The sequence below is a fragment of the Pinus tabuliformis genome, chromosome 7 (assembly GCF_031772625.1).
Source record: "Pinus tabuliformis cultivar Carrire ecotype Pingquan chromosome 7, CPIR1, whole genome shotgun sequence".
In the NCBI taxonomy this organism is placed as follows: domain Eukaryota; kingdom Viridiplantae; phylum Streptophyta; class Pinopsida; order Pinales; family Pinaceae; genus Pinus; species Pinus tabuliformis.
Genome location: NC_142293.1, coordinates 1,866,626,961 through 1,866,642,815, shown reverse-complemented (window position 1 = coordinate 1,866,642,815; position 15,855 = coordinate 1,866,626,961).

The following is a 15,855-nucleotide window of genomic DNA, read 5'->3' as shown; positions in this document are numbered from 1 at the left end:
TTTTCTTTATATATTTGATTATTTAACGAATTTTTGTCTCCTTTCACTTTGTGGTGTCACAAAAGAATCTTCGCCTTTTATAGTCTACTATGTTTATTTTATATTTTCTTTGAAAATACTTATTGTTTGTTAAGAAAGAAAAATGAGATATGATTAGTTAACTTAAGAGAAAAATGCTCTATGCACTAGGATCATATGTGTTCACCATAGGAGTCTTATTATCATAAGGCTGACATTCATATAATGAAATTATACTTTGATTCCAATAAAAAAAAGGATCACATGTTATTAGATGAGAACGATAGACTCTTTAATGCACTACCATTCTTGAAGTCAAAAATCCCTTGATGATGATTGTTTTGTGACCTATTTTTCGAAGTAATGAACATGCAGAGACTATTGTTTAGATTTGTGTTATATTTCTCAACTCACTAACTATAGTCTTTTAATGAGTTTGTGTTATTACCTTCTTTCCTTTTTCGTCGTGTAGGAAAATAAGTTTCAATACATGTTTATCTTCCATTCATTTTCATTTTTCATTTTGTGCGATTTCAAATAATTGTTTACCAATTCAACATTATTAGAGTTGTCAACTGTAGAATAAAGTGCAACAACTACTACGATATTTATGATCCAAAAATTAGGTGAAAACCCTACATATTATGAGGAAGCACCATATTTTCAATTTGTTGGTTATTTGAACTCGAGGAATTGGAGAAAAATCTACTTTTTAGAAATGTTGTGTATGAGAAAACAAAAGAATTTGATGTAAATATTAATGATTTTGATATAGCTATTCATAGACCTTATTTTCATGTGAAGCCTACATAATATGAATTAGATTAAATATGATTGAGTTATCTAGATGCATCAAGAACAAGTTTGAGAAAAATAATTTCTTTAGTTCAACATCACACGCCTTTGGGGGTGCCTTTCCAACTAGTTTCCCCTTGGGATGTGATAAGAACTTTGTGGTAAAACATGATAAAAACATGCAAAAGGATTTGCAATAGTGTATAATAAGAACCTAGAGCAACATTACTCATGATTTTTCTTTTCCAAAACATGGAAAATTAGTATATTATAATTTAACTAAATAATTTTCTTATTATTATATATATTTATACATTATCAAGGAATCACCAATATTTTACAATGTTTTCTATTTTTTTAGAAGATTAGCCAAGAATTTGCAATACCATATAACCTAGTGAAACATTCTCCAAGGTTTAACAAAATTTTATAATTCAGTAAAAGATTCGTCAAAAAATTATATATGTATATTATATCAATGAAAAATAGCTTATACCATGAGGATTTCCCCATTTATTATACAAATAAATTTTGGGGGTTTCTTAAAATTTTCCTTGGTCAATTTTTTTGGGTGATTTTGTATCGGGCTCATTGTATTCGCTGCTGAAATTTTATGACAATCTAATAAGAAGAATTTGAAAGGGTTTTCCCCATAGTTGGTTTTCCCCTGGTCTTTGACCATATATGGTGTCTCTTGCTGATGTGTTGATTGTCTCCTTTGTCATTTCATTCATTGTTCTATCTTCAATTACTATTAATGATTAGAAAGACTAATTGTTATTAAAAAGATTGATAATTGAAGAATTAAACTAGAATAAATGTAATTGAAACAACATAGAGAAATGTAAAAATTAACAGAGGAACATATAGACCATTTTTTATTACTGTTATACCTCCATTTGGCATCTAAATAGGGATGTTCCTTCTCCTTTCACCTCATTATATCGATCATCTCCTAAGAAAAACGAATCTCCAGAGCTCCCCTTAAGTTCTGCTAACAAATTGTTATTAGGAGACATGTGTTTCCTTGCACCTATGTTAATATACAAAACATCCTTGCATGTAGCATTAAAAGAAAGAGAAGAAAATAAGGAAAAACTTTCTAACTTATTTAAAACTAATAAACTCCATTAACTAAGTTACCTTGACGAGGTTAATCATTAACATGAGGTTGACCATTCCCTTTGTTTTTAATCCATTTCCTCTTGAAACAATACTTTACCATGTGCCCCATTTTTTTACGAATGTCACATTTACCCTTAAAATGACATTTATTTGTGAGGAGTTCCACCATGAATAAATGTATAGCCTGGTTCATTCCATGGTTTCTTCCTTTGCCACTTTTCGTTAGTCTTATTCCTTTTTAAAAATAGTGCAACATCATTTGAATACTTTTCATTCTTAATCTTCCTTTTCATCTCATCAGCTACAAATATTTCATACAAGTTTTCAAAGGTGGTAGCTTTCTCCCTACCTACAATACTTCTAACAAGTGATTCATAGTCTGTAGTAAAACCATTCCAAATTATGGGAACCATTTCTTTGCTTGAAATTTTATCTCCAACATCATGCAATTGATCCTAGATTTATTTGACTTTATCTAGATATGAGGAGACACTTTCTCCTTTAACCATTTTACATAAACTTAATTTATTTTTGTGAAGCACCCTCTAAGACATCCTGTGGATTCATACAATGGTGTCAGATTATCCCACAAATCGTTATCTATATTGCAATCTTTAGCGTGCATAACTAAAGAGAATCACATATTAATTGATATAATCATATGAACTTTGAAATCCTTTTTGTTGCATTCAATAAGCTATTTGGATCTATTGGTTGCTCGTTTGATCACTCAACCATATAATAAACGTGTCTTTTGATTAAAACTAACTCTATAAAATATTTCCAAAATGAACAGAGGCACCTTCATTCTTTGCAAAATCATCAAGTTTAATATTTTCCATGGTTCCAAATTTAATAAGAATGGTAACTCAAATCTTAGAAAAACTAGTCCACACCTTTAGTTATTCCTCCACTCATAATGCCTTCAGCTCTTCATCTCTTCACTTAGAAAATTTTCTTCCACTAGCTCAAAAATTTGCAACAACCCTCATGTTGCTCACATGATGTCTTCTTTTCTAATATAAGAAAAGCAACTTTCCTGACAATATCAGGCTCCACATTGCAAGTGCTACAATTAGTGTCCATAATACAATATTACATGTGGGATTTATAGGACTAATGCCACACACTCCAATAATTCATGTTTACGCACATATCATATGTTATAAGCCAATTACACTTCGATTGATTTGTGGACAAATATAAATCACAAGATTTACACCTTGGCTAATGAACTGATAACATTAGTTGTCACAGATGAAACATGAGTCGTGATAGAGCCTACACTTGAACATAGTCTCAATCCCTTTTTTATTTTGATTGTAGGATGCTCGACCGAGAAGTGGTGTCGAGAGAATTATATGGTTTACATGTAAAATTATTAGAGCATGGGTAAGGACCTAGCTAGAGAATAATTGCATAAACCTGCAAGAATGGGAAAGAAAATTTGAAGAGAGAATGAATTTGATATCTCAATATTGGTGAGAGAATAAATATATAAAGAAACTAACTTAAGTTTAATTACATGCAAGAACTATGGCTAACTAAAGGTAAGTGTGCTTTATCCTATGTTAATGTGCATGTACACCAACACCTCCCCTTAAACATAACTTAGGTGAGTATGATGCATATGGATGAGTCTCAACAAAAAGGCCATTTTAGCTACCCATATATAATGCATGAAAGTGGAAAGGAGGAAAACCTAGTGGGAACAAAACACCCCCTTAAAATACAATGAAAAACTAAAAGAAAAGGCAATTTCTATATAGTTTTCACCCCGAGATGATCCCATAGAAAGTGAAACTTCTGCTCAATGAAAGTCTTGGTGAAGATATCAGCAGTCTGCTCAAAACTGGGATAATATTTCAAATCGATGATCCCATCATGAATCAATTCTATGATATAGTGCATGTGTATATTGATATGTTTGGTCCATTTCTGCTACACTGGATCTCTACAAAACTTTTGTGTACTCTTCGCACCATATTACTATCAGAGAATGGACAATGATGCCAAGCTTGGAAAGGAAATGTTGCAACCAAATGTCATGAATTGTGGCATTGACTACTCCTTTGTACTTGACTTCTGCTGATGATAAAGAAATGGTAGCCCACTTCTTGCCTAACCAAAAAATGGGCCCACATCCCAAACTAAGTGCGTAGTTGGAAGTGTGCTCCTTCTCTACAAATGGATTTAGAGGTACAAGCTTTCTTTTCATAAGTATGGATATCAACTCCCATGTTTGGATTGAGGATTAATACTCCTTATCCATGGCTACATGCCAATATGGATTCCGTACAACTTCAACATGTGTTTGTACCATATATGCATTTATATCTCTATGGATGCATGCATGTGCATGCATGGATTTAGAGATGCCTTCGTGGATTCGTACATGTGCATGCATGGTGTTATAGATTCCTTATTTGATGCATGCATGGACATACATGTTTGTGCAACCTAGAGTGCATGGGGGACGTCATAAATTAAGACCTTGTCACATATGTATCATCTACATCATCAATAGTATTATTTGTTTCTCAAGGCAGAGTCTTCATCGCCAACAGAGGAATTCCTCATGTGCAACATCATCATTATTAGACAGGATAAAATTCTCATTTGTGATAGCTTCATCAACAAAAGAAGAAGCAGATTCTTCATGTGCAACATTATCTTGAGAATATTTGTGCATGTTGTTGAAGAAGTCTTCACTAGTTTCATGATTGCTATCATAGATCGAGCTCTTTGTCTCCAGATGGTGTTCTTCTATATCATCTTCATCACCATATAATCCTTTCAATTTAGTCTAGGTGGTTATTTAATATCTATGATCTGATGAAGAATATCACGAGATGGAGATAGACACAATCTTCCATAAGCCACGTTAGATTTGTTAATCCAATCGAACTTCTCATCTTCTGAAATTGGTTTTGTCTCAATTTCTATGGCTATCTAGTACAATCCATTTCTTCTAAGATGAAATAAAATCATCAACTTCCATTCATAGTAATTGTACAGAGTGAGAATAGCGAAAGCTAGGAATTCCATCCTTAGCCCAATTTAATTATTCAAAATCTTTCAAGACTTTCAATTTGTAGAAAATTTTGGCTCTTTTGATCTCCGAGCAGTGTATAATGTTTTGATATTCAAATGTGCAAAAAATTATATATGCACCTTGTCCAGGCCTCTTGTTGCTCTAATAGCGTGTAAAATTATTAGAGCACAAGTGAAGACCTAGTTGGAGAATAGTTGCATAAACTTGCAAGAAGTGAAAAATAAAATTGGAAGATAGAATGATTTCTATATATTCAATATTTACGAGAGAATCAATACATAAGGAAACTATGTTCAACTGAATTGCATGCAAGCACTAAGGGTAATTAAAATTTGATTGTGATTATATTATGGAGTTAAAAATCCAACTTATGTAAGACGTGCAATAGACTTATACTAATGTAAAACAATCCTCAATTCTAATGAATACACGTTTCTGTTTTTTCTTCTGAAAAAAATTAAAGTTGAGTGTGCTTTATGATATGTTCAAACACTAAAACTAACTAAGCTAAATAAAACTAACTAATATGCATGTATACCCACATATAGATTTCCAGCTAATTACACTTCAATTGATTAGTGGACAAATATAAATCACAAGCTTTACTCCTTGAATAAGGAACTGATAGGGCCTGTTGCAAATCGAACATGACTCATGATGGATCCTGCGTCGGCTCTACTGTGGATCCCTTTATTTTTTTTTCTGATTATAGGATACTTGACTCGGAAGTAGTGTCGAGAGAATTATATGATATGTTTACATGCATATCATATGTTGCAAGCCAATTACACTTCGATTGATTCGTGGACAAATTGATTTGCGGACAAATATAAATCACAAGCTTTACACCTTGGACAACGAACTGATAACGCCTGCTGCTGTGGATCAAACATTACTCGTGATACAGCATATGCCTGTGCCTGCGCCTACTCTCAATCACTTTTTTGTTTCGATTTTAGGACGCTTGATTGAGAAGTGGTGTCTGTAGTATTATATGATTATATGATGTACACATCAACTTCACACTCGGGAATTATATGTAGAGACAGGACTTAATCACCGACAGAATTCTTTACTCGTTCATATGCAGCTCACATTTCTTCAGCATTGGCTCCAATACCATGTGCGAAGACAAAATCTTTCCTCAAGAATAGTTTCCTCTCTCTATCTCAAGACAAACACTGAATTTACGACAACAGACAATACAACTGTAACCAAAGTAAAGCAAATATCATAACTAAATCACAACAATAACCTAATCAAACTTTCTATAAAATAGTTATTCTCTGAAATAACAAATCAAGCTATCTTAAATCACGAGAAACTTAATAGTAACGTGATTTTTTTAACATTTACTCATGATGATGATGATGATGGTTAACATCCGCTGAGACCAAACAATGATCTATCGGACCTAAATAAACAAATTATTTATTTTGATTTAAGATTTTATTCCTATGCTCAAAAAGCTTGGAGAGAAGCCTCCCGAGCTCACTATAATTTTGACATTGTAAAAGGCTAGGAAGGTCAATATTATAACAAAGATTGTGAAACTGAGATCTAATGTGGTTGTACGGCACTCTAAGAGGAAGTGTTTTTCATCCTCGATGCTCTTATTCTCACATATATGGTAGATCCTTTCCATCCATGGCATGTTAGGAACTACCCAATGACCTGTTTCACTATAGAGCTCATGAGAATTCGTTCTAATCTTTGCTATATTAATTTTCTTCTTTGAGCTAGTTAAAATACAGAGATACTTTTGATCTTCTAGGGTGGGGTTGATGACCTTCTTATAATCACTTAATTTTCTTTTAGCCGCTAAATCTTTCTCACACCACAATTTTTCTTTGAACTTAGAAGTAACAATATCTTTAATGTTATTTATGTTTTGCAATGCATCATTCTTGTTGATCTCCCAATAGTTTAACTAGGCCCTTGTGTCTTTATGCCACCCTCGATTGAGCCTTAGGTGGTTTTGGCTGGAATTTAAAGCTCGCTTAGGAAGTCTATGATCGTCTACGTTACTGAGTTTGTGCTTGTACAACAGAAACCTAAGCATAGCTAGGCTCTCAATAGGGGAAAGACCTGCTTCTATCAGGAGAATAGGATAGGGTGTATTACTTTTAATTTTCAGGTTATAAGTTATAAAACACTTCTGGATTTTCTCAATCTTTCTCCATGATTCTCTGGAGATGCTGCAACCCCAAATCTCACAGCCATATAAGATAACAGGAGTGACTAAAGTTTCAAAGAGGAACTTCTTTTTATCCCACATTACGAGGTTTGTTGTTTTACAATTATTTTCAAGACAAAAATAAGCTTTCCACCCCCCATTAATCCTTTTCTCAATGCTATGGTTCCAGTTGAGCTTGTGATGGATATCAATTCCTAGGTACTTGTACGAATACACTTCCTCCAAGTTATTATTGTCATACATAAAATTAGCGTAAATGTCCTTCTTGGATTTGATAATCATAACTTTTGTCACGTCTTATATTTATTCTTTGAAAAATTAAATATCATTTAATATATACAAAATTGAATGGTATGATTAGTTACACTTTTCATTGGTTATACCACTAAAATCTTAAGAAATTATAACATATTAACTATGTATATATATAATCAATTTCTCATATATGTATAGTCTGTGTGTTTTGTTTAGTATTAAATTTACAAAATATTAAGTGATTGTAAAAAGAAAATTAAGATAGGAAGGTTTAGGATTATTAGCCTTTTAGCTTATTTTGAAATTTAAGTTTTAAAATTATATTTATTAAAAAATATTTTAAACGATTTAAAATAAATAAATGTTAAAAATAAAAGTATTAACGTTATAATCATAGTCAATTGAGTTTAGAGTTAAAGTTAGAGTTGAGATTGAACTATGTTGAAAATGTAATTTCAACTGCGCAACAGTTGAGCCGTGCAGCAGCATGGAAACATCGCCGACGAGCGATCGCCGATATCGCATCGGCGAAGTCACAGTGGAGGACTTACAAAGAGGCATTCATGTGTTGCGATGAGCGATCGCCGATATCGCATCAGCGTATTGCTATCGGCATTCACATTGTGGCAGAGCCTTTGCACATATATATAGTCGTGATCCGATAAGCCGGACCCGATGGGCATATAACATTCTGTTGCATAATATTTTCAGTTCCGCCAGCGGCCCTTTTTCCCATGTTTTAATGTTTTTCAGGCATAAGTTATAATATATTGCATCGGCATTTCGCTATCGGGGCAGCCAAAGGGACAGGACCTTTTCATATGACATGCATCCGACCCGATGGATCGGACCCGATAACATTATAAATAATTTTTGATAAATTTTCAGGTCCGCGCTCAGGCCATTCTCAATGTATTTTATGCATTTTCGTTATATAACGAAATATAAAGAAAAGCAAAGGATTGGAGTTATTGGCCCAGATCGCGATCGGCATATCGCAATCGGGGAAACCAATGGTGCATGGCATTTACATATATGAGTGCCGACAGTGATGAAACCCGAACCCGATGGGTTTCCAAAGCCAAATTGTTCAATGGCACGAAGCCAGTTAAAGCAAGCATGGAGCAGTACAGCGCAGCAGGCAGAAGCCTTCAATTCAAAGTATGGCCAAGAAGGAAGACATTGAATTTTCAGCTACCGCAGTTAAAGTTCAGCTCCGTCAAGGACGAGAAGGACAGCCTCGAGCGGTTCACAACATGGGACTCCATTTCTGTTCATTAAAACCATTGAGATTTTGTATGTAAGTTTTTTTTTGTGCAGTTGTAGTCAGTAGAGAGGTTGAGAGAGAGTGAAGGTAGAAGCGCAGCAGCGCAAGTGAATGAATGTTAGTAATACGCAGCAACATAGTATACTGAATGTAATGGGAAAGGAATGAATAGAGTAGCACTGTGTTTTCCTTTTGGTGAATCCCTCTGAGTGAAAGAGGATGAATTTTGTATCAGTAATTTTATTTTAATGAATACAAATCCTTTTATGGGTGTGTAATACTCTGTTCTCAGAAATAAATTTTTAGCCTTCCACTGTGTTAAGATCCTGGAGCAAAACAGAGCATTGTCTCTGTGTTCAGTTTATTTTGTTTTTGGGATTTTAACAGAAAAATCCCCAACAGTGGTATCAGAGCAGGTTCAGGCTCTTTGAAGGTGTCAAAGAAGCTGAAGGAAGGTTTCTTGCTGAAGCAACTTCTCCAGCAGCGTGAAGACTCAGCAAAAGAATCAAGTCAAGAATGCAAGGAATGGCCAGCACAAGCACTAGCATGGGTATGTTTAATACCCAGCTCCCACCGTTTAATGGGAAAAACTATGACTACTGGGCAATAACCATGAGAGCCCTGTTTGCCTCACAAGATTTATGGGAATTAGTTGAGGATGGTTTTGAAGAACCAGCAGATGAAAATGGGTTTAATAGATTAACTCAGGCAGAGAAAGATTTGTTGAAAAGCAATAGGAAGAAGGATTCAAAAGCCCTTGTATTTTTGTATCAAGCAGTGGACCAGAGTGTGTTTCCAAGGATAGCAGCAGCCAAGACATCCAAGGAAGCATGGCAAACTCTCAAGACAACCTATCAAGGCATGGAGAAAGTGAAGACAGCAAAACTCCAGTTGCTGAGGAAAGATTTTGAGAACCTGTGCATGAAAGAGTCAGACAATATTGACTCATTCTTCACACATGTAATTGGTCTGGTCACACAGATAAGGACTCATGGAGAGACTCTTGAAGAAGGAGGATTGTGGAGAAAATATTGAGAGTCCTACCCTCAAGGTTCCATGTGATTGTCACCACCATAGAAGAGACAAAGGATTTCTCAAACTTTTCAGTTGATGAACTTCATGCATCACTGATAACACATGAGCAGAGGTTGAATAGAAATGAAAACTCATCTCTAGAGCAAGCCTTCAAGACCCAGATGTCCTTTGGAAGAGGAAGAAGTCAAGGCAGAGGAAACAAGAGAGGAAGAGGCAGAAGCCAAAACAGAGGTGGAAGGAACAGTCCAGCAAATGCTCAAGGAAGAGGCAACAACCCAAATCAGAACCAAGGCCAAGGCAGCAGCCAACAAAAGGGACAACATCATGCTCAAGGACAAAGGTATGAAAAATCCAATGTCAAATGTTATTACTGTAAAAAATATGGGCATTATGCTAATGAATGTAGGAAGAAGCAGCATGATATGAACAATAGATCTAGTGCAAATATCACTAGAGAAAATATCAGCCAAGATAATGTATTGTTAGCTTGTAACATGGCTGAAACAAATAGTGAAGACATATGGTTTCTAGACTCCGGTTGTAGTAACCATATGACAGGAAACATAGCCCTGTTTTCTGCTTTAGATCAAAGTGTGAAGTCACAAGTCACACTTGGGACTGATAGCAAAATTTCTGTTATGGGTAAAGGAGAAGTTAAAATATTTACAAAGAAGGGTGAAAAGAAAACCATAGCAGACGTCTATTATGTTCCTGGAATGAGATGTAACCTCTTGAGTATTGGACAGCTTGTTCAAAAAGGTTACAATGTTTTCTTTGAGAATGATGTATGCACCATCATGGATAGAGCACCCAGCAAGCGATGCATTGCTAAAGTAAAAATGACGAGGAACAGGATGTTCCCTCTCAGAATAAGAGAAGAATTGAAAAACAAAGAAGTAATTGCAGCAGTTTCCCAAGAGGCTTTCCAAAGTGTGCCAAAGGATGAAAATTGGTTGTGGCACTTGAGATTTGGACATCTCAACTTTGTAGGTCTTAACTTGTTGAGCAAAAAAGGAATGGTAAGAGGATTACCATTGATAGAGAAACCGAACAGCCTTTATGAAGGTTGCATATTGGGGAAACAACACAGAGAAAGTTTTCCAAGCGGGAAAAGCATAAGGGCAAAAGCATCCTTAGAAATTGTCCACTCAGATTTGTGTGGACCAATGCAAAATCCATCTTTAGCTGGCAGCCAATATTTTCTAACATTTATTGATGATTTTACAAGAAATACTTGGGTTTATTTCTTGAAAAACAAAAGTGAAGTGTTTGAAAAATTCTGAAACTTCAAAGCACTTGTGGAAAATCAAAGTGGGCTGCGCATCAAAGTTTTAAGAACAGGTAGAGGAGGTGAATATATCCCCAAAGAATTCCTACGGTTTTGTAGAGAAAATGGAATACACAAACAGTGTACGGCTAGGTACACCTCGCAGCAAAATGGAGTTGCCGAAAGGAAGAACAGGACCATTATGGATATGGCAAGAAGCATGTTGAAGGCAAAGCATTTGCCAAATGATTATTGGGCTGAAGCTGTAAACTGTGCAGTATATATCTTGAATAGGTGTCCTAAAAAAGCTGTGATGAACAAAGTGCCTAAAGAAGCATGGAGTGGGAGAAAGCAAGGTGTCACCCACATGAAAGTTTTTGGATGTGTGGCCTATGCACACATTCTAGATCAGCTAAGGAAGAAGTTGGACAGCAAAGGGGAGAAATGTATTGTCATTGGATACAGTGAGGAATCCAAGGCTTACAGGTTGTATATCCCATCCACCAAGAAGTTCTTTGTGAGCAGAGATGTTCAGTTCATTGAGGAGGAAGCTTGGGATGGAAGCATAGAGAAAACAGTGAATGTTAAAAACTGTTTATCTCATGATGAAGATGATGAGGAGATGGCAGAAACACATCCCTAAACAGAAGCGCCAACACAAGGACAGCAAGCGACACCCTTGAGGAGAAATGAGAGTGCTTCTCCAAGCACATCACAAGGAGGAGATTCAAGTGCATCTTCAAGTACTTGCACACCAAATGAAAGAGGTAAGAAGTTTAGAAATCTAAGTGACATTTATGATGAAGGAATAAATTCCTTATTTGCCTTGTATTGTCATGTTGATGACCCTATTGATTTTCGAAGATGAAATTAAAGATAAGAAATGGATAGAAGCTATGGATGAGGAGATGAATGTCATAGAAAGAAACAAGAAATGGGATTTGGTTGAGCTACCAAAAGGTAAAGAAGTCATTGGAGTCAAATGGGTTTATAAGACCAAAAGTAATGCTGAAGGCAAAATAGAAAGACACAAGGCAAGGTTGGTTGTCAAAGGATACAAGCAGCAGTATGGGAGAGATTATGAGGAGACATTCGCACTGGTTGCAAGAATGGAAACCATGAGAGCGGTGTTGTCTATAGCAGCACAAAACAAATGGAAAGTCTACCAAATGGATGTGAAGTCGGCATTCCTAAATGGAGTGTTAAAGGAGGAGGTTTACATTGAACAGCCTCTAGGATATGAGAAGAAAGGCTAAGAGCACAAAGTGTGCAGATTGAAGAAAGCTATTTATGGGCTGAAGCAAGCGCCAAGAGCATGGTACAGTAGGATAGATTCCTATCTACTGGAAAATGGATTTGAGAAGTGTGAGGGAGACCCCACCCTCTACATCAAAGAAAAGGATGGTAAGATTTTAATTGTAGTATTGTATGTTGATGATGTGATTTTTACAGGTAATGATGACTACCTCATTGAAAATTTTAAATCAGTCATGAAAAAAGAATTTGAGATGACTGACATGGGTTTGCTGAGATACTTCTTAGGAATAGAAGTAGATCAAAATGAAAATGGAATTTTTATCTCACAGGCAAAATATGTAAATGAAGTGTTGGGCAGATTTAATATGCAAGAGTGCAAGGCAGCAATCACTCCCACGGTAATGGGATTAAAACTCAGCAAAGAGGATAGCAGCAAGGATTTTGATCCTAGCTTGTATAAGAGCATAGTTGGCAGCCTTATGTATTTAACTGCAACTAGGCCTGATATAATGTTTTCTGTTAGTTTGATTTCCAGATTCATGGAGAGGCCAAAAGAAGCACATTGGCAGGCAGCAAAAAGAATTCTGAGGTATGTTAAAGGTACTAAAAGGTTTGGCATTTTATATACAGTCTCAGAATGTTCAGATTTAGTTGGATACACTGATAGTGATTGGGCTGGAAGTGGAGATGATCGGAAAAGCACTTCCGGTTATGTTTTTCACATGGGTTCAGGAGCCATTTCATGGGCTTCTAAGAAACAGCCTATCGTGGCATTGTCTACAGCAGAGGCAGAATATGTGGCAGCTACAGCAGCAGCATGTCAAGCAGTGTGGGTGAGAATAATGTTAAGGAGCTTAGGCCAAGAGCAGGCAAAAGCAACAGTGATTTTTTGCGACAATAGCTCAGCTATTGCATTATCAAAGAATTTTCATAAGAGAACGAAACACATTGACACCAGGTTCCACTATATCAGAGAATTGGTAAGCAATGGAGAAACCACTGTACAACATTGCAGGACTCAGGAACAGGTAACAGACATTTTGACAAAACCATTGGATCAGAAAAGCTTTGAATTTTTGAGGAAGTGTTTGGGTATGATTGAATGCCCAGCAGTTGAAATTAAAGGGGAGTGTTGAAAATGTAATTTCAACTGCGCAACAGTTGAGCCGTGCAGCAGCATGGAAACATCGCTGACAAGCAATTGCCGATATCGCATCGGTGAAGTCGCAGTGGAGGACTTACAAAGAGGCATTCATGTGTTGCGATGAGCAATCGCCGATATCGCATCGACATATCGCTATCGGCGTTCACAATGTGGCAGAGCCTTTGCACATATATATAGTTGCGATCCGATAAGCCGGACCCGACGGGCATATAATATTCTGTTGCATAATATTTTCAGTTCCGCCAGCGGCCCTTTTTCCCGTGTTTTAATGTTTTTCAGGCATAAGTTATAATATATCGCATCGGCAAATATCACATCAGCATTTTGCTATCGAGACAACCAAAAGGATAGGACCTTTTCATATGACATGCATCCGACCCGATGGATGACCCGATAGCATTATAAATAATTTTTGATAAATTTTCAGGTCCGCGCTCAAGCCATTTTCAACGTATTTTATGCATTTTCGTTATATAACGAAATATAAATAAAAGCAAAGGATTGGGCGCATCGGCCCAAATCGCGATCGGCATATCGCAATCGGGGAAACCAATGGTGCATGGCATTTACATATATGAGTTCCGACAGCGATGAAACCCGGACCTGATGGGTTTCCAAAGCCAAATTGTTCAATGGTGCGAAGCCAGTTAAAGCAAGCATGGAGCAGTACAGCGCAGCAAGCAGAAGCCTTCAATTCAAAGTATGGCCGAGAAGGAAGACATTGAATTTTCAGCTACCGCAGTTAAAGTTCAGCTCAGTCAAGGACGAGAAGGACAGCCTCGAGCAGTTCACAGCATGGGACTCCATTTCTGTTCATTAAAACCATTGAGATTTTGTATGTAAGTTTTTTTTGTGCAGTTGTAGTCAGTAGAGAGGTTGAAAGAGAGTGAAGGTAGAAGCGCAGCAGCGCAAGTGAATGAATGTTAGTAATACGCAGCAGCGTAGTATACTGAATGTAATGGGAAAGGAATGAATAGAGTAGCACTGTGTTTTCCTTTTGGTGAATCCCTCTGAGTGAAAGAGGATGAATTTTGTATCAGTAATTTTATTTTAATGAATACAAATCCTTTTATGGGTGTGTAATACTCTGTTCTTAGAAATAAATTTTTAGCCTTCTGCTGTGTTAAGATCCTGGAGCAAAACAGAGCATTGTCTCTGTGTTCAGCTTATTCTGTTTTGGGATTTTAACAGAAAAATCCCCAACAAACTATGTTCTATCGTTCTATCAATACCATTTAGTTAGTGATGATCTTCATAAAATTAGTAAATTTAAGCAGTACATTTCAGAATTTGTTGGACTCACATATACTTTTAAATTAAGGAAGAAAATGTCAACAACTAATTCATTAGAATTTAGAATTACGGTGAAGTTATCCAATTGTCATGAAAGGATTTAAAATGTAGTTAAAAATCTTAGGGCTTAAACCTAAGATACTTCCCTTATGTGCATAAACCTAATATATAAATCTTCAATCATATTAATCAACCAACGTAATGAAGCTTCTCGGTGACGACTCTAATCTGCATCGGTCCGGATGCTTTCTTTCATATGAATCAATCTGTCCTCAACATTGTTTGTCATCGAAAGAAATCTGCTCTAAGAGATGGAATCCTCCAAAGTACTAATCATGATTTGGCCGGAAAGTCGAAATGGAATTTCAAAAGCAGTTTCGCTTAAAATCCTATTCTCCATTGATTTTTACAGGAGAAGCTTGAAATCATAAATAACTTCAATATAGTTCTCTTCCTCGTGGAGGCATATTTGTCACTGAAGTCAGGGTTTTACATTTCCGTTTTGAACGTTTGTTTCAACATCGGCTATTCCAGTCCATTTCTGCATTTATAAACCCATTCCACTCGACCCTTTTCTAAACTTAAAAATTCAGCAACCCCAAGGCCTGGACAATCTCCTGCTCCCTATTTCCTGGTCTGCCATGAGGGTTGCCTTGACCAAAAAGGATCTTGTTCTAGAAACTGTGATGGGGATTCTTAGCAAATTAACTCCAAAAAAGTTTAATGTTCTCAAATGCCAAATTGTAAATACCGGGATTAATTCAGCAGACATTTTACAAGGTCTCACATCTCTTATTTTTAACACGGCGGTGTTAGAAACAACATTTTGTTGCCGCATGTATGTTGAGTTTTGCCAGTATCTAAGTACAGAACTCCCTGAATTTCCACTTGAAGGACCAGATGGGAAGCCAATAGCGTTTAGGCAGATTCTTTTGAACAGTTGTCAAGCAACATTTGAAGGTGTTGAAAAGTTGCGAGGTGAAATCACATAAATGACAGACCCAAATCAAGAAGCCAAGCATCGTGACAAGGAGAGGATGGAAAAGCTTCGAACTCTCGAAAATATTAGGTTAATTGGGGAGCTTTACAAGCTAAAAAAGGTACGTGAAAAAATATTTCATCATTG